Source organism: Balaenoptera musculus, chromosome 17 (genome assembly GCF_009873245.2).
Source record: "Balaenoptera musculus isolate JJ_BM4_2016_0621 chromosome 17, mBalMus1.pri.v3, whole genome shotgun sequence".
Lineage (NCBI taxonomy): Eukaryota > Metazoa > Chordata > Mammalia > Artiodactyla > Balaenopteridae > Balaenoptera > Balaenoptera musculus.
The window spans coordinates 80,880,902-80,901,360 of NC_045801.1; the positions used below are offsets into that span (position 1 = coordinate 80,880,902).

Consider the following 20,459-nt stretch of genomic DNA (forward strand, 5'->3'; position numbering starts at 1 on the left):
CCTACTACAAGTTCATAGAGTTTCTTGGATGTGTAAAGTTTTCCAGTCCAATTTGGGCCATTTTCAGCCACTATTACTCCAAATATCTTTTCTGTATCCTCCCCCACTCCCCTGCCCTTCTGGCACTCCCATTACATGTGTATTGGTGCACTTAATGGTGTTCCACATTTCTGAGGTTCTTCATTCTTTTCTCCCCTTAGAATATTTATTCGTCATTTGTGAGATTTCCATAATAGTGCAGAGATAATCATGGTATGTTTTAATTCTTCATAAAGACTGAGTTATTAAAGAGTCTTCACAAGCATTTTTTAATTGCTAAAATACTCTGCGGTCATCAATTTGAGATTAAGTTTTAACATCCTATTGAAATTACAATCCTCTTTTCTTGGGGAAGAGTTTTAAGTTTGACAAAGGGCTTACACATATGTAATGTGTCCCCAATCTGCATGTCATGTGCACAGGGGCTATGCTACTCTCTGTATGTTCCAATTTTGGTGTAAGTGCTGTCAAAGTGAGCACTTTTCATTCTGTCTTTCTCTCCTTCGGGCTGCACTAGCTCCATTATTCTAGATCCAAGTCCATGGATTCTTTCTTCTGCCAGCTCAAATCTACTGTTGAGCCTATCTAGTGAATTTTTCATATCAGTTATTATACTTTCCAACTCCAGAATTTCCATTTGGTTCTTTCCAGTTTGTGTCTTTTCACTGATATCCTCCTTTTGATTAGACTCTGTCATCTACACACTGTAATCTGGAGACATGGTTCCCTCCGCTCTTTGAACGTATTTATAGTGGCTGTTCTGAAGTCTCTGTCTGCTAAGTCCAACATCTGGGCCTTCAGAAGCGGCTTCTATCACCTGCTTTTCCCTCACGTATGGGTCATGCTTCCCTGTTTCTCTGCAAACCATGCAAGTTTTGGTTGACAACTGGGCATGCTGGATAGTAAACTGTGGCAACTCTGGATCCTGACTCCTCTCGCCAAGGGTTGATGACGTAGTTTACTCACTTGCACAGTGACCTGTCTGAACAGCTTTTCCCTGCAGGCTGCAGTCTCTGATGGTCCTGCTCAGACTGTCTTCTTGTTTTATCTTTTCACATGGCTACCGAGAGGCTGTCCCTAGGTCAGCGAAGCCACTTACTAGTGAAAGGTTGTGCCTGAGCCTCCTTAGCCAGTCAGACTTTTAATCTTTACCACTGGACATGTGTCTCTTGGAGGTTGATCTCATAGTTCAAGGAGTGCAGGTTTTTGCCCTCATTCCTCTCCTTTGGCCAGAGCTGATATTTCCCCTCCCTAATCACACCTGTGAAGGTGTGGCCTTGGGCAGGTCACACGGCCAGACCTGTGTGCGATTTTAAAGTCTGGCTTCCCAGAGTTGCCCCTGGTTCAAAGCAGCCAACTGTTCATCTAGTGTGGTTGGAGGTGGTCCTGAGGCCTGCAGGAAATTGAGACTCGCACCCCGACCCTCCCATGGGGGCCGTGAGTGCTCCTGAGAGCACACCCTTCCTGTCTCTCAAGTTTGACTGTGATTCCAGGAGGGCTCTTGGCGGTCTCTTTTCCCTGATTCTCTCTGTTAAACTTTTCATTGCTCTGTCCTTTGCTTGTTGATAAAGAGTCAGGAAATTACAAGCACTCTCTGAACCACTCTCCACCAAGATCCTCATTGGTTTCAACAACACTCTTGGGCATGGAATTCTCCCGCCATCTCATGCAGCCCTACAGAGCTCTTCTTCTTCGCCATAACCTGTCTCCCTCTGGGCACCGCCCCCTTTGCCCGGACTGACACCTCTGCTCTAGAGCGGGTGCTGGGGGGTGGTGGTGGCACTGGTCTTCTAGGCTAGCCTCTCCGCGTGGTGCATCTACCCTGTGGTGAGCTGGGGTAGGACAACTGGGCCAGTATTCTTGGCTCACCACACTTGGGGCTGAGCTTCTGCAACAGGGGCCTGAGGACAAGGGATGCTAGTGGGCAGCCCTCCTAGAGTGAAATGCGCCCTGGACTGGGAGTTGAGGGGAGGGGGTTGTCTTCTTGACTGCACTCCCTGGAGTAAAGCCTCAGAGGAGTAGTGGCTGGTGGGGGGTGGGGTGGGTGGGTCAGGGCTCAAGGGCCACAGACTCACTGTTCTTACTGAGATTTATCAGATTTTCTTGATTCCACTGAAGGAATGTTTCCCCATTTGCTGTATGCCTTTAGGACAATTTCCAGAGGCTTCACATGATTGTTTTTTATAGCTTTCTCCAGTTAAAATGTTTGCGAAGGGGAGAATCCACTGTGTAAATAAAGATCCTCTGGATAGTTAGCATGTGCCGTGTAAGAAAATATAATGGCTCTTTAGCCATTATTTACAAGTTTTGAGAGTATTTGGAAACTCTTTGAGTTTGTAGACTTACGTGTGAGTTGTTCTTTTTTCCTTAAAAGACATCTTGATTTGCTTGAACACAAGAAATGAGCCAAATACAAAATTACTGGGTCAGACACAGAAGCGCTTGATGTAGCGAGGTCTAGAGGGCTGCAGAGCCGCAAAATCAGTGTCACAAGATTCTGAGTAACAGTGGCACATATGGGGTTGCCAATGTACCCCAAACAGTGCCCTGGCCTTGGGGGTGTCTATTTATGTGCTAAACACAGCAGGACTGCTGCGGGCCCAGGCCTGTGCAGGTGCCCTCTGAACCTCCCTAGGGAAAGGCCTGGCACAGGTAAACACACAATCACAGGCTGTGGGATTATAGGAGGGAAATAACAGAGAGCCTGTGAGAAAGCACTGGGGTGGAATGGCCTGGCCAGGTGGTCAGGGAAGGCTCCCTACGAGAGGTGGTCTGTAAGCTGTGTCCTGAAGAAAGAGAAGCCCATCCTGCACAGGGCTGAAAGAAGCACACTTAGAGCAGAGAGCACAGCACACACAGAACCTGGGAGGGCAACGAGTTTTTCCATGTTTGAGAAGTTGAAAAAAGGCTGGAAAATAATACAAAAGAAAGAAAAAGAAGATAGAGGGAAAGTGGTAATAAGGGGAAAGACTATTTCCTATGTGGGTATTTCCATGCATTGCTCTTGATTTAAAATCAAAGTTATGTTTATGAAAAATTTAAAACTCGAGGCACTTGTAAAGGGGCGGGGATGGGGAACGGGGAGGAGGCAGGGGCATCTCCCTGGAGGGCCGCCTCTGGCGTGGGCAAAGGCCTGTGCCGGGGGCTCCCCGCGTGTGGGTGGAGGGGCTGCCCGGGCCCAGCACAGCCAGCGCACCCGCCTCCTGCTGCAGGGCAGTCACGGGGGGCGCTAACAGGTGTCAGATCAGATGCCCCGTTTCAGAGAGACGACCGCTGGCACAGGGGGGAGGCTGGCTTGAACAGAGGACTTTCAGAGTGTCCTCAGTCCCAGTGTGAGCTCACTGCCCTAACGATGGACACGGTGGGCCTGCGAAGTGCTGCTCACAGGCTGAGTTCCACTGGCTGATGTGTTTCCTTTAGTTTATAAAGTGTTAAATTTTTAAAAAAAATTAGTAGCAAATATTAAAAATTAAGGGATTTTATATAAAATCCGTTTCCTGTTTTCCTGCGAAGCCTGTGGCTCTGGCAGCACTGGGCGGGCCGACACGCATCGTCAGGCACCAGCCCGTCAGGCCATCCTGCGGGCCCCGCGCCGACCCCCAGCCGTCACACGCGTGCGTCCCGCTGGCCTCGGTCAGCAGGTGAGCCTGCGCGAGGGCAACATTTCAGGGCAGAGGCTGAAGCACACGGTCTTGGGGGATGGACGAGGGACCGGAAGAGTCCACCCTGGCCTAAGATCTCTAAAGAGTGAGTGGAGTGGAGAATGAAGCGCAGCCTCGGGTATGGGCAGCCCAGACGTGGGTCTCATTTCAGAGCAGAGGAGCCAGGGAATCCAAAGACCACTCAAGCGACTTGAGCCGGGAGGTCAAGGACGGAGCCGGCCGACACCGGACCCGGTGGAGGACAGGGCTGGCCGCAGGGCACGGAGGGCTGGGCCCGGCCCCGCTCCCCCACCAGCCAGCTCCTGGCGGACAGTCCTCCGGCGACACGGGGGCCGTCTGCGGACGCCACGCCCGTTACCTCGTCTGAGTCAGGCGAGATGGTCCCAGTGCCGCACGGGAGGCACTCGGGCCCCGCCCTGAGGCAGCAGTGTGGCCGAGCCCGGCAGGACACCCAGCCGACACGAGCACTGTCCCTGAGAATCCCTGAAATACTGGCTGAGCTGCAGCCTAGCCACATGGAGACGAGGAGACCCGACATTTCAAGATCATGTCAGGGGTCGGCGCTCACGAGATGGGGTCTCGGTGCTGGGAAACAGGCCGGGTGCGTCCGTTCGCTCTCTGGGCAGGATGCCAAGGACACCCAGCGACACCACACCCCGGGCTGCTGGTGACGGGCAGCCTCGGGCTCTGGCTGCAGGTGACTTTCCACACACACTGAACGCTGGTGCCGGAAATCCCACGCCTCGCCTGAGAGGGACACGCTGTCTTCAGAAGCGGTCAGCTTAGGTAAACGCTAGACCAGCATGGAGAGGACGTCTCCAGGGAGGAAGCGGGATGTTCGGGGTTCAGAGTAAGAGCCGCAGAACCACTTCGCTCCATGAGATAGAGTTTGCCGCTCAAACCTCTCGCGGTAACAGTCTGGCAGGCGAACACCACTTATTTCAGATCAAAGTTCCACCCACGCCTAAAACACTGGCCGTCACCAAATAAAGCCCCGCACCCACTTCCACGGTTTTCGGCACATGGTGCTGGGCGGCAGCGGTCTGGGAGGGGCTGCCTGGGCTCTGTGGCTGGGGGACGTGGCCAGCTGCTGGGAGCTTCGGCTCTGGAACCCTAAATCCAGGCAACTTCATCTGCTCGGCACCTAGCGAAGAGCCTGCACCTAATCTGCGCTCAGCGTCGTGGTTTCCTTCACCCACCAGGCAAATCCACTCTGTTACAGACACACTTAACCGACAAGAAGGTGGTTTTCTCCCGTCACATCACTTGTCAGCTCTCCCGAGCCCGTAGGAGGTGTGTGCACCTTTGTAAAAGGGCTGATCTCCTGCGTGAAGGGGCTCAGAGGAACGTGCTCGAAGCAGCAGAGGGCCCACCGTCACCAACGTGACGTCGTCGCTCCTGACACCAGCTTGTGATCCACCTCGTGGTGCCGTCCTCACCAGCCAGCTCCCCAGTTTCATGGTAAGTGAAGCTCCTCTCTGGGTAAAGCAATGGAGAATCACCAACACCTCGCGTGGCCCCAGAGCCCTCGGCTGCAGCGCCTCGACTCCGTGCGTTTCTGAGCCACGAGGGCAAGGCTGGAAGAACTGACTAAACTGATGCCAAGTGAAACCACACTCCACAGCACATGCCCAGCAGCATACAACAATACAGATAAGAGGTGCACGGTTCCATCCGGCCACATCACGATGGAAGGATAAAGTCCACCGTGCAGTTAATGTTTGTCTTTAAGAATATGCTTCCTTCTTGCTCTTACCAGCTGAACGCCCCATCAGGCTAGTGAAAGAACATCTTAAAAATTCTAAAAATGCATGTATTGTTAGGCTGTGAAAGCACCAGAACAAAGCATAAGAAATAAGGAAAACAAAACTGTTGATTCACAGAGGGGGTTTTAGTGAGAAGATAATCCCTCTTTGAAGCTTTAAATGCCCCTCCCCAACTTTTCAAAAATATTTACTTTCCCTCCTTTCATTCATTGGCTCAATATCATAGATACATAAGTTAAGAAAAGCAAGAGAGAAGCAGCGAACATGTGTATGTGTGTGCGTGTGTGTCTGTGAACGCTTGTGTTCCAAGAGAGAAGCAGACGAAGTGACATGTGGGATGTTTACACGAGTCATGGAAGCAGTTCTGAGCAGTCCACCAAGAATTCCCGGAATCGGAGTCAGGCCTGGCTGTTTTATTCTAGGTCAGTGTCAACTGAAGCAGCCTCTGATGATCAACAAGGATCTTTCTCTCCATGTTATAGGCCCTTACTAAGCCCTAATCTAAGGAAGAAACAGAAGAAATTAGAGGATGAAGTGAGAAAAAGCAGCAGGAGAGAGAGAAAGGGGAAGAGAGGCTGGGAGGGGAGTCTGGACCTGACCCCGAAGGGGAGGAGACGAAGAAGAGCAGGGAGCGTGGAGGGGGCAGGGCCTTTCCCAGCTCCAAGCCGCGTGCAGACGGGAAACCAGATACAGCAGGACACTGTGTCCTCCTGAAAAACAAGCAGACCGCGCTCCTAAAGTAAACAGCTAATCCTGCTGTTTATCTTTTTAACATGAGATGTTAGCAGGATGATCTCTACTGCACAGAAATGTGGTTTTTATTCATTTAAAAAATCATATTTTCTCTTCGCTAAAATACAAGTGTGACACGGAAACTTTCTAATACCAGTGAACAAGAAGGAATAACAGTCGTTCTTTGCTAAAACGAACTTAACTAAAGGATGGCAAGAAGCCTGAGAAAGGCCTTTTCCACACTTACACTTCCTCTTTATTTTTGGAAAATACTGCATTGCTGAAATTAACCAAACAACAAACCCTGCTGCAAGCGTGGTCTTTTAAGGAGGACACAAATAATGTGGACATAACTGTTGTGTCCTGCACTCAGACTGTGGTTACCACTCCTGGAGATAAGACTTGACTGGGCCGAGACAAGTCAGAAGAGGACATTTTATACATTCATACAAGTTTGCCTCCAGAACAAGTTTTCAAAGATACATAGCTACTCTTACACATTTTTGTTAATTGAAATTTCGACGGAGGGAAGTGTAGATTCACATACAGGTGTGAGACCCTCACACACTCTGCCCCTTTCCCCCAGTGGCACACTGTGCCCTGATCGACACAGTAAGACATCACACCAGACACCTCACAGCTGCAAGGCACCACCTGGTTCAGGTCTTACCCACCCCACTGGTGCTTGTATGTGTGTATGTGGTGCTATGAAGTTTTATCACCTGTGGAGGATCCTGTATCCACCACCACAAGGACCCCTCAGGCTGCCTTTTATCACGCACCTCCCTCTGTCTCCCTACCCTCCATCCCCAGCATCTAGAAGCCACTAATCTGTATTCCATTTCTAAATTTGGCCACTTTTGAAATGTTATAAAAATGGAATCATCTAGTATATGCTCTTTGGGTTTGAATTTTTTCCCTCAGCATAGTTCCCTGGTAATAATCAAGCTACTATGCCTTTTATTTTTATAACAGCTTAATTGAGATCTAATTTACATACCATAAAATTCATCCAAATAAAAATACTGTGGCAAAATACACAGAAAATTTCCAATTTCACCATTTTAAAGTGTATAATTCGGTGGCATTAAGTACACGCACATGTTCTGCAACCACCAGCACTATCTAGTCCCAGAATATTTCCCTAAAAGGAAACCCCAACCTCTTATGCAGCCTCCCTGTTCTCCTCTCCCCCAAGTACCTGGCAACACACCGATCTACTTTCTGTCTCTACGGATTTGCCTGTTCTGAATATTTCACATAAGTGGAATCATGCACGTTGTGGCCTTTTGAGACTGGCTTCTTTTACTCAGCATAACATTTTCAAGTTGCATCCAAGTTGTAGCAGGTGCCAGTACTGCATTCCTGCTTGTTGCTGAATAATATTCCATTGTATGGATATGTCACATTTTGTTTATCCATCTACCAGGTGATGAACATTTGGGTTGTTTCCACGTTTTTGCATTTATGAATAATACTGCTATGAATGTCAGTGCAGAAGTTATGTAGATATATGTTTTCAGTTTTCTTGGGTTTACACCTAGGAGTAGAATTGCTGGATCATGTGGTAATGCTATGTTTAGCTTTTCGAGGAACTGCCAGGCTGTTTTCCAAAGTGTCTGTACCATTTTACCAGCCAGTATGAGGGGCTCCAATTTCTCCAAATCCTTGTCGACACTTATTATTGTCTGTCTTTTTTATTACAGCCATCCTAGTGGTGTGAAGTGATAGCCGCTGTGGTTTTGATTTGCATTTCCCAGATGGCTAATGATGTTGATTACCAAGTGATTCGTGGCCATCTTCTTTGGAGAAGTGTCTATTCAAATCCTCTATTTTTTTTTAAATTTTTTAAAAAATTAATTAATTTATTTATTTATGGCTGTGTTAGGTCTTCATTTCTGTGCGAGGGCTTTCTCTAGTTGTGGCAAGCGGGGGCCACTCTTCATCGCGGTGCACGGGCCTCTCACTGTCGCGGCCTCTCTTGTTGCGGAGCACAGGCTACAGACACGCAGGCTCAGCAATTGCGGCTCACGGGCCCAGCTGCTTCGTGGCATGTGGGATCTTCCCAGACCAGGGCTCGAACCTGTGTCCCCTGCATTGGCAGGCAGACTCTCAACCACTGCGCCACCAGGGAAGCCCAAATCCTCTATTTTTTTATTTGGGTTATCTTTTTATATTGAGTTGTATTAGTTTTTATATATTCTGGATACAAGTCCCCTATCAGATATGTGATTTGCAAAAAGTTTCTCCTGTTCTCTGGCTCGTCTATTACTTTCTTGACAATGTCCTTTGAAGCACAGAAGCTTTTATTTTGATGAAGCCCCATTTATGGATTTTTCTTTTGTTATATGTGCTTTTGGTGCCATAGGTAAGAAACAATTACCTAATATATATGTTTAAGAAGATATTCCTATGTTTTCTTTTGAGTTTTATAGTTTTAGTTCTTAGGTTTAGGCCTATGATCTATTTTGAATTAATTCTCGTGTATGGTGTGAGGCAGCGGTCAACTTAACTCTTTTGAATGGGAATATCCAGTTGTCTCAGTGCTATCTGTTGGAATTATTATTCTTTCCCAGTTGAAATGTCTGTCTCCCTTGTCAAAAATCAGCTGACCATAAATATAAGGTATTATAAATTTTAAAAGAACATATACATCATGCCAGTGATATCTAAAAAAATAATGAAGTATATGAGTGTAGGTCTTAAAAAGAAAGGAAGAGCCTGAACTCACCAAAGGAGAGGATTTAATCAGAGTTTTGGTCTATCATTAGCAAAGAGTTGTGTAAATGCATCTATTCTTCCCAGGATATACAGACTAAAGTTGCTGCTTTATTTATTTAGGTCCAGTGAATACTGAGCAAGGGTAACTGGCCAGAACCTCCTCTAATCTAGTTCTATTACTTTACCATCAGTCCTGCAGAGGACTCCTAAAGCTCTGTGTCTTCTGGTCCAAACCCGTGGCTCTTCCTGCGTGTTCCCTCTTTGTGTAACAGGGCCCCACCATTCTCCTGGTCACTCTCTTCCAAAACTTGAGAGTGATCTTTATTTCCTTTTTTCACATCCAGTTGCTGCAGCCAACCCATTTGCTCCATATTTATCTTTTTAACATCATCCGTCCTTCTCATTCCTGTTTTGCTATCTTGTTCTGCTTATTACATGGATTAGACAGGTGTTTCCCAACTGATCGCTTAACCTCATTCTTCCCTCTAGCCACTCCTGCAGGTTGCTGCTAAAGTGATCTTTCTTAAGGGACAGAGTTGGTCATGTCACTGAACTAGTCACGGGCCTTCCAGGCACCCCAGTGACTCCTGCGTGTCTCCAGATGCACGCATGTGTGAGTCCAAGATCAAGCTCCTGCAGCCTCAGCCCCACCTGAGACCTGGCTCCCATTACTTCCTCTAAACGAAGCTGATGTTCCTACCACCCCACTTGTCTAAGGACGCTCATTTTTCAAAGTCAAACTCAAATTCCATTTCTTTCACGATTTTTCTCATTCCATAGTGTAAACACTTCTTCCTTTTTCTTTGTATGCAAAATGGTTTATGTTTTGCCTTTATTTTAGTTCCTATCACATTCTACTCTATCTTATAAAAACTTGAGTAGATCTTTTCTCTCTCCTTTTTGACTGGAAGTTTCTTGAGGATGGGATCATACTTTTTATTCCCTATGTACCCATCGCAGCCCTTAGCTGTGCATTATAGATGATCAATATGTGCTTGGTGCACCACGTTGAATTAATTGACAGGCATTTATTCAGGCTTCATAGGAACAAAAGGTATAAGAAGTAGTTCCTACTCTTATGGACAAGAATCAGTATTAAAATGCTTTATACAGGTAATTTACAAGGTGAGATCTTTACCTTGCTACAAAGGATAGGAGTTTCAGTGCCCTGGTCAAGTTCTAAATTAGAACAAGATAAACGAAGGGAAAAAGGGATCTTAGCTAAGAAAGTTTTTACTCAAAATGTGCCAAATCAACTGAGCAGCCCTGGGGAGACTGTGGCCTTGTTTTCTCTCATTTATCCCCTAATCACTCTCAAACGAGGGTCATTTGGTGTTCCCACTTTTCCACGGCCATCCACCACTGCACCTGCACAGCCCAGGGTCTGTGACGGAGCGCACAGTAAGGAAGAAGGCGCCCAGGTGGGGCACGTCGTTTGGGAGTGCCGAGGTGCGTCACGCATCCTATGGCTTTCCCTGGATCGCCACGTGGCATGTTGACCAACCAAGAGTGATCACAGCCTTTCTCAACCAGGGCCCTCTGTGGGGGATGAAGCGCTGGCACTCTAAGGCTGCACCGTATGCAACAGATCCGACCCTCCTGTGCATCTAGGTGGCACTAGTTACGTGCAGACTTGGGAGGAAAGAGAAGAGTCTGGAATATCCTCAGGGTTCTGTGGTTCAAGTGAGGGAGCCAGCTGAGAGTCAATCAACCTGCATCGGGCCTCATGACGCAGCAGCAACAGCATTACTCATTCTTAGATGATGGGCTTCTGAGTCAGGGTTTCACACTAGAAGCTGACTAACTGGCCTAGAAACCAGTCCCGTCTAATGCAGCAGCTTGTAAATCATCTGTGTTTATGAAGCAGAGGTACATGTTCTACCTGCTCTGACCTTACCAAATAAAACACAAACTACCTCGGCAAAAGGCATCCATGAAAGGCTTTCTTCTTTTTCAAAGATCAATGTTGATTTTGTTAAGTTCTCAGTCCTAAGAACACAACATCCATGACTGAGCAGCAGTAAATTGTTTTAGGATATTTGATAATGACATAATTTCAATTTCAAAGACTAAACCACATTCAGTTTACCGTACTCGAGAGAGCAGACAAGGGATCACTTTCAGAAGACAACTTCATTTCAGAGAGAAGGAAGGTCCTCAGGTATGAATCTACCTCGTGGCAGGACTGTGTGCCGCACCTGACTCTCCTCCCAGCCTCAGCGTCCCCCCTGGCGGGGCGCCAGGGCACGCACGGCCCAGGCCCACCCTCAGGAGCGTCCCTCATACGACTGTGCCGTCTCCACACACCAGCTCTCGCGCGTGGGCTAGCAGACGAGCGCCCTGAAAGCGCGGCATGGTCCCCTCCCAGCTGGTGCTCCGCAGCCCACTTTCCTGTCGTCTTCGAGAAAGTACAGGCCTCACAATCTCAAATTTACTAAAAGTTCTAAATACAGTACAAAGCATTTTTTCTCTCTGAATCATCAGTGTCTTAGTGAAGTTCTAAATTAGAACAAGATAAATGAAGGGAAGGAGGGATCTTAGCCAAGAAAGTTTTTACTCAAAATGTGCCAAATCAATTCAGCAGCCCTGGGCAGACTGTTGTCTTGTTTCTCTCACTTATCCCCCAACTCACTCTCAAATGAGGGTCAATCCTACAAACAAGGACTTTCTCCTACATAAATAACCTATTTATGTAGGTTATTTGTGTATGTGATAAATAAATAGGTTATTTATGTATGTAATTCTCCTACATAAATAACCACTACACGGCCACAAAGGGGAGGAAATGAACACTGTCTACCCTCCTCCTAGCTCTCAGACCCGTTTGTGCTTCACTCGTTTGTGTCCATTGCACCCTTTGCAGCAGAAGACAACTCAGAACTGCGTGCTGCATTTAGCTGCCATCCTCTCTAATCCTCTGCGATCCAGAAGGCTCCTTGGCTTCCTTGACTTTCATGACCTTGACATTCTCCAAGGACACAGGCCAGTAATTTTGTGGTATACAAACTCTCACTTGGGGTTTCTCTGATATTTTCTCATAATGAGATCCAGCTCATGTATTACTGGTAAGGATAACGGAGAAGTGGTGCTGTGTTCGTCTAAGCAGTTGGCATGCTATTTCAGTAGGTCCCATTAGTGACGATGTTCCGTTTTATTACTTAACTGAGGCAATGCCTGTCAGGCTTCTCAACCGTAAGTTACTTTTTCCTTTTGAAATTAAAAAAACATTGTGTGGGAGATACTTTCAAACCATGTAAATATCCTATTCCTTGTCAAATTTTCAATTCATTCATTTTTTAAATAACTCACAAATTCTCATACAATGGGTTCTAATCCATAACTATCATTTCGATGCTCAAATTGTCCCAGATTTGGCTGGTGGTGGCCTTTTTTCAAGCTGGCTCCTGTGTCTTTTGCTACGTCCCCATCACTGTTTGAGAACGTTCCTTCTTTCTGACATAACAAAATGTTCAAGGCGCATCTCATATTTTCTCCCATCCCAACCTGGAATCAGCCATTTCACCAAGGAGCCCTGGTTTCTTTCAGATATTTAAAAGCTAATATCTGGGTGCTAAACGTGCTCATTACTACTGGAGTGTCACTGTCCCAGGACCTCGCAGAAGACAGAGCCGGGGAGGGTACATGCACACCCTCTCACACGTTAGCACGCGTTCACCTGTTTATTCATCCATGTATCCATCATGGAAACTGTGAGTCTACACATCACAGAGTGCATTTTAGCTCTCTCTTTGTACATCTGTAACTCACGGTACCTCAAACTCAACACGTCTACAACAAAACCCACCATTTTCCTTGCTCTCTCCAAGTCTGTTAGCCTCTTCAATTTCCTATCTCCTTTCATGGTACCACCAATTATTTTGGGGCCCAAACCACCGAATCCTTCTAAGATTCCTCCCTTTCCTCCACTCTCCACATCCTATCCTTCACACAGTCCTGCCCCTTCTACGTCTTGACTGATCAGGACACACCATCTCTTTATCCACAGCTCCCCTTGCTTCTCACATGGCATTTACAGGTACTTCCTCTTCCGACAAAACCTTCCAGAGGCTTTGAGTTGCACATAGAATAGAATCAAAGGTCCTGCCGGGACTTCCCTGGTGGTCCAGGGGGCAAGACTCCATACTCCCAATACAGGGGGCCCGGGCTCAATCCCTGAGGAACTAGATTCCACATGCATGCCATAGCTAAGAGTCCACATGCTGCAAGTGAGAGTCTGCACGCCGCAACTAAACATGCCGCTACGAAGATCCCGTGTGCTGCAACTAAGACCCAGCGCAGCCAAACTAAATATTAAAAAAAAATAAAAAATAAAAACAACCTTATATATATTAAAAAAACATTAAAAAAAAAGAAAAAAAGAATCAAAGGCCATGCCATAGCTCTCCAGACCTTCTTGTGACCAGACCCTTGCCGGATCCGCCCGCCCAGCCCTTCATGCGCTGGCCTCCCCCGTCTGGCAAACACACAGCCTCATCTGCCTCACAGCCTTGCATGCGCACCCCTCTGCCTGGGACACTCTCCCCAAACACCTCATGGCTTGTTCTCTCACCTCCTTTGGGATTTTCACTCAAATATTATCTTCTCAGCGAGGCTCTCCTCAATTCTTATGTAAAAGTAGCAACCGCTCGATCTTCACTATCCCTTTCCCAGGTTTACTTCAAGTCAGAACCACTATTACTTTCTTATATTGTATCTGTTTGCTGCCAGTCTTCTCCAATCTAATGTAAGTTCCACTGGTGCACAGACTTCCTCTTTTTTGGTCTTACGTATTGTTGTGTCCCTAACACCCAGAACGGCATGTGACAGAGGAGGCACGAAAATACTTGAACGAATGTTTCCACGTGGCCTTCTACGTTATGTTATGCAGCGGCTCGATATTATATCATGGAATATGTCATAATTAAATAATCCTCCGCATACTGAATATTGAGGTTGCTTCTATTTTTCCATTATTATAGGCATTGCTACTATGAAGAATAATGTGTGCATTTGTGATTGTTTTGTGTTTCTCATGAATTAAATTTCTAAGAATTATTGGGTCAAAGAATATATCTTCATTGCTATATGTTATGTACTGCTTTCCAAAACAGTTGTAATGTTTAGAAATTCCAGGAGCAATAACTGTGTATAAAAAGTCCTATTATTTTCCTTATAATTAAAAATTTAAAAGTATACAGAGCTATGTGACAGTTTTCCTCCCCATTCTTGTCCTCCGTCCCCCTAGTTCACAGATAATGAACTGTTGTTTTTTACGTGTCCTTTCAGAGTTTCCCTCTCTCTCTCTCTCTCTCTCTCTCTCTATATATATATATCTCCAAGGAACACAGCACATTTTAAACACCGCCCTGCTCCTTACTCTTTGTATTTAACCAAAATGTCGTAGATGTGTATCAGACCCCAGTGCTTCCTGATTCTTTTTTTTATAGCAGCACAGATAGACAGCTATGCAGTAAGTACCCCACTGTATGTGATTTAATTTTAACCCTCTAGTGCTGACCATTTAGGCTATTTCCGCGTCTGCTATCATAGACAACAGGGCAGAGAATAACCCTGTACTCCATACGTGCGCAGGTGTACCTGTAGGACATATTCCAAGGAGAGGGAATGCTGGGCTAAAGACATAACATGCTTAAAACCCACGCTTTTGCTCAGGCACACCACGTGCACTCACACACACGCTCCCCACGGCCTCTCCACCCCGTGCAGCGACAACTGATTCTCCCTCCACCATTCAGAGCAAAGGCACATTTCCCCTCAGCCTCACCAAACAGACGTCACTCAAATTTTGGATTTCTGCAAATTTGATAAAAGTGTTAATCTGCATTTCTTTAATCATGAGACACAACATATTTTCATCTGCTTCTTGTTTGCTATGAACTGTGTGTTCATATCCTTTTGTTTCTTGGGTTGGAGGCTTTTTCTCTATTAACTTCTGTGCACACTTTGTTTATCAGAGAGACTGACGCTCTGTATTACAGATTACAAAGGCATGTTCCCAGTTTGCCATTTAACTTTTGACTTTACCATGCAGGTTTAATAGGATTTATTACTATTTTCTTTTGGGACCTTTGGATGTTAAGTCACAGTTAGAAAACTTCCACTTGAAGATAATTTTCCTGCGATTTCTTTTGAACTATTACAGTTTTAATTTTTATGTTTAAAATCTTTGCTCCATTTATAATTTATCCTAGTGCGGGTTGAAAGAAACCGGCCCAGTTTTTTTCCCCAGATGACTTATCTATTGTCCTTACGCCATTTACTGTGTGGTTCACCTCTCCCCACTGCTTTGAGATATGTATATTATTTATGAAATTCCCGTATATATTTGGGATTTTCTCTTCTGTTTCATTGGTCTATCTGTTACATTAAAGGGGAAAACCCCTATAATTTTTTTTTTTTTTTTTTTTTGCTGCACCGCGCATCAGGCGGGATCTTAGTTCCCCAACCAGGGATCGAACCCGTGCCCTCTGCAGTGGAAGCACAGAGCCTTAACTGCTGGACTGCCAGGGAAGTCCCCGAAAACCCCTTTACCTTTAGAAAGTGCCTTTCATTAATATCTGCTTCTAACAGCTAGCTGTTACCTATCATATGGTGTTTTTGTGAAGAATAAAGGAGACAGCTCCCTTCTGGGCACAGGGCCTGGCTCTCATGTCCTCACCTCTCCTCCACTGCGAGCTCATATCCAGTTGGGTTTGTCCAGGCCAGTGTTTCACGGGCACCTTGATCTCAAGGACACACTGGAACTCTCGACTTCCACCCAGCGCCACCCAGCGCCGGGTCACCCGCCTCAGTAACCGAGCTGCCGTCAAACCAGCAGCCCCACCATCGTCCCTGACTCCCCTCCCGTCCATCATCGCACATCCAGCTATCGGCACCTTTAAAACAGATCCTGAATCTCTCTACTTTTCACCACTTCCTCACCAGCACACTTGCCCAGACCACACCCTCCCCTGTCTGGATTCCTGAAATGGCCTTGTAACCCTCCTCGGGTTCCTGCTCTGCCACATCCCCTGTGACCGGGGGCAGCCAAAGCGCTCTCCTCTAAGCACAGATCAGGCCCACCCACCCCATGCCCGAACCCGGAAGCCCCCTGCCTCCTCAGGGCGGCTCCGCCGTCAGGGCCCTGGGGCCGCAGAGCCCAGCCATGCCAGGCCAGCTCCCTTTCTGCTTCCTGGGGCACAGGAAGCTTTTCAGGCCGGCTCCGCCTCTTCATTCAGGCCCCTCCTCCAAGGGCTCTCGCCTAGGCCTCCCGTGTCCTAGTCACTCCAGGTAACCTTGACGCCCCACCCAGGTTCCTCCGTACACAGCACGGTGTCACTTCCCACAAGGACAGCAAACAACTGTGAGCCCTTAACTCCAAAGAGGAGGGAAGCGACCTCGGCCTCCGCGCAGATCCACGCTGTGCTTGGCTGTGCTCTCACCCTCTTGCCAGCGGGTGGCCAGGGAGGCCAGCAGTGGAGGCTGTAATCCCCAGGGTCCTGGCTCCCTGGTGACCCCATGGCACTGGCTTGGCCATGACTCAGCGTTGGTGTTATCAGGAGTCACTGCCAAGGACCAGCCAGGACAGATTGAGGGTGGAGCCCACAGGTTCCAGAAATGTGAACTCCAGGGACACTGTGCTCCGAGTTTAAACAATGCGATTAACAAGTGTCTGCATGTCACTATCATGAAGGACCCCCCAAAATTTATACAGTTGAATAAAACATATCATGGAAAAAACCAACCTTTCATAAACCGAAAGGACGTGTTAGGTATTGCTCCACCAGGCCATGACAGCATAGAGCTGAACGACTATCCCATTTGGGGTAGGAAGGAAAGTCTTTCCATTTCAAATAACACTCTTCATTATTAATGTTTCTGAATACACAGTTCAAAGTTTTTTCATGGCAAATGCTTTTTTTGTATATAATATACTAAATACATTTCAACTATGGAGTTGCAGCTTTCTCGAAAACAGAAGATCACACTTATAGAAACATGGAGAACACTACATAAAGCAGAACAGAAAATAAAGGGTATTGTATCTATTAATCATCTGCATATTAGTATTTTCCATCACAAGTAAGTAGATATGGGCTGAATGTGACTTAATAATGCACTCTGTTTAGGAGAAGTGCCCCACGGGTTGTGTACACAGTATCCACGTTTTAAGGCCTTTATAGACCTTGACAGCTATCTCTCTGTTAGATGCAGGCTGAGAAGACCAACACCATGGCAGTTATTATCACTGCAGGAGAACAAAGTAGAACAAATGAGAGTATTCTAGATTCGATATGCCAGATTCCTCATGTATGAATAAGATACATTCCAAGACCCTTATAATTTCCCAAATTACAAAGCCTGGGAATATTTGTACATCTTGCCTTCCACCAAATTACATTTTTTTTAGAGTTTTCCATGAACAGACTCACATATTCACAACTGCTTTTTCAACCTTCACTGAATTTCCTCTCTTATTAATAACCGTTTTTAAAATGAGAAAAGCATTAACATTTTACGAGAGTTACTGTTCGGGAGAGGTCTCGGAGGACACAACAACGCTGCCCTGCCGGAGGTGCTGAGAGCGGTGGAGCAGGGGGCTGGCTCAGGGCACAGGGCCCTCCCCACGGTCACCGCTCACCACACCCGGGCAGGCCTAGGGGCCTCCTCAGCCAGGGCCACGGAAGCTGATCCGTGCGCGCACATGCCAGTAGGCCACAACGCCACGCTGAGCCCGACGCTGCCACGCAGACCTGCCACTGCTCTTACGCCCCAAAGGCTGTGGTCGTGTCGGATTTGATCTCCCCAGAGTACAGGCAGGTGTCCCATTTCTGTTCACCACTGAGCTAGACGCCGTTTAGGGAATTCATTCTTCTCACCCAGGCCCTGCACGTGCTGGGCTGGCAGACGCTGAGACAGCCCCAGGGCTGGGAGTCCCCACTTCCGCGGTCCCTCCCCTGCAGGGTTAGTTTCTATCCCCCAGAAGCTAAACACTGACTAGCAGCTCTCAGCCGCACGTGGCACCCACTGTGTCTGCTTTAGTGCCGCCACATTTTAGTCTAGAGTTTCAAGAGCTATGAAACCTTAACACTATTACTCTGGAGCGCTAACTATTTAATAATCCCACTGCCATTGAGCATTAAATCTTTAAAAATGTCTCATCTAGAACAGGCACACAAGTAAATTTGTTGAATTGAATACTCCTTCAAATATAAAGCAGGAAAGAATCTATGATGAACTTTATGACGTCACAGGACTAAAAAAACATTCAGAAATAACACAAGTTTGTGCACCGGAGCAGCAAGTAGCACAGAGAAAAGTGGGAATTGATTAATTTTATTTATTTAATTTCTTAATGTATGAAATATGTCTGCACTAAGATTTGCTTATTTCAAAAATATTTTGAAGTGCACCTCAACTATGCATACCACCATTATCAGCATCTACTAATTAAATTCCCCTTTTACATCAAAGCTCAACAGTTGTAGTCTATAGCATAAAATTTTAGTTTTTCAAAAATTTAATTTATTTAATTTATTAATTTTTTGGCTGCATTGGGTCTTAGTTGCGGCACGCAGGATCTTTGTTGCAGCATGCGGGCTCTTCGTTGCAGCGCATGGGCTTCTCTTTAGTTGTGGCACCCAGGCTCCAGAGCACATGGGCTCAGTAGTTGCGGCACGCAGGCTTAGCTGCCCTGCAGCATGTGGGATCTTAGTTCCCCGACCAGGGATCGAACCCGTGTCCCCTGCATTGGAAGGCGGATTCTTAACCACTGGACAGCCAGGGAAGTCCCAAATTTTTATAGTTTTAATACTTATCAAGTAATGTATCCAGAAATTTGGGGACTCTGAATTCTTTTAAAAAGACAGAACATTAAGTTAAAAGATAAATTTTTTTTTGCCCACCCTGCATTCCATAGCAACGGCATTCTAAAATGAAATTTTAGGACTGTGGGGCTTTGTTGTTCTCCTCTACAGGGAGACCTCGTTTTATTGAGAGCTTTACTTTATTGTGCTTCGCAGATATTGCATTTTTTAAAATAAATTGAAGGTCTGTGGCAACCCAGTGTCAAGCAAATCTGTCACTGCCATCTTTCCAACAGCATTTGCTCACTTTGTGTCTCTGTGTCACTTTTTGGTAATTCTCGTAATATTTCACACTTTTCATTTACTATTGTATTATTCTATGGTGATCTGTGATCAGTCGTCATTGATGTTACTATCGTAATTGTTTTGGGGTACCACGAACTGCACCCACATGAGACGGAAAATTAATCAACAAGTGTTGTGTGTTCCGACTCTGCTCCACCAACGGTCATTCCCCCGGTCTCCCTACCTTCCTTATGCCTCTCTTTTCCCTGAGATACAACAATATGGAAACTAGGCCAGTTAATAACCCTACAATGTCCTCTAAGTGTTCAAGTGAAAGGAAGAGTTGCACATCTCTTACTTCAAGTCAAAAGCTAGAAATGATCACACTTAGTGAGGAAGGCATGTCGAAAGCCAAGACAGGCCAAAAGCTAGGCCCCTTGAGCCAAAGAGCCAAGCTGTGAATGCAAAGGAAAAGTTCTTGAAGGAAATTAAAAGTGCTACTTCAGTGAACACACAAATGGTAATAAAGTGAAACAGACTTATTGCTGATTTAACTCTCCTCAATTCTATGAAGGCTGATACAGGTGAGGAAGGTGCAGAAGAAAAGTTTAAAGCTAGCAGAGGTTGGTTCATGAAGCTTAAGGAGAGAAGTCATCTCCATGACATAAAAGTGCAAGGTCAAGCAGTGAGTGCTGATGTAGAAGCTGCACCAGGTCATCCAGATGATCTAGCAAAGATAATTCATGATGGTGGCTACAATGAACAACAGATTTTCAATGCAGATGAAACAGCCTTGTACTAGAAGAAGATGCCATCTAGGACTTTCATAGCTAAAGAGGAGAAGTCAATGCCTGGCTTCCAAGCTACAAAGGACAGACTGACTGTCTGGTTACGGGCTAAAACAGCTGGTGACTTGAAGTTGAGCCAATGCACATCGACCATTCTGAAAATTCTAAGGCGCTTAAGAATTATGCTAAATCTACTCTGCCTGTGCTCTATAAACAAAAAAAAGTCTGGATGATAGCACATCTGTTTACAACATAGTTTACTGAATATTTTAAGCCCACTGTTGAGACCTACTCCTCAGAAAAAATGGTTCCTCTCAAAATATTAACATTCATTGACAATGCACCTGGTCACCCAAGAGCTCTGGTGAAGATGTTGTACAATGGAATGAATGTTGTTTTCATGCCTGCTAACACAACATCCACTCTGCAGCCCATGGATCAAGGAATAATTTCAACTTTCTAGTCTTATTATTTAAGAAGTTCATTTTGCAAGGCTATAGCTGCTATTGACAGGGATTCCTCTGATGGATCTGGGCAAAGTCACCTGCAAACCTTCTGAAAAGGATTCTCCATTCTAGATGCCATTAAGAATATCTGTGATTCATTCAATGGGAAGAGGTCAAAACATCCACAGTAACAGGAGTCTGGAAGAAGTGGATT

The 20,459-nt window shown here is 46.1% G+C and overlaps 1 protein-coding gene and 1 pseudogene across 2 annotated transcripts in view; both read right to left on the reverse strand.

Moving 5' to 3' along the window:
* SPIDR (scaffold protein involved in DNA repair) overlaps positions 1–20,459 on the reverse strand; it is a 229,963-nt gene that overhangs the window by 43,736 nt on the left and 165,768 nt on the right. The window lies entirely within an intron of this gene.
* On the reverse strand, positions 419–519 carry LOC118883899 (annotated as a pseudogene).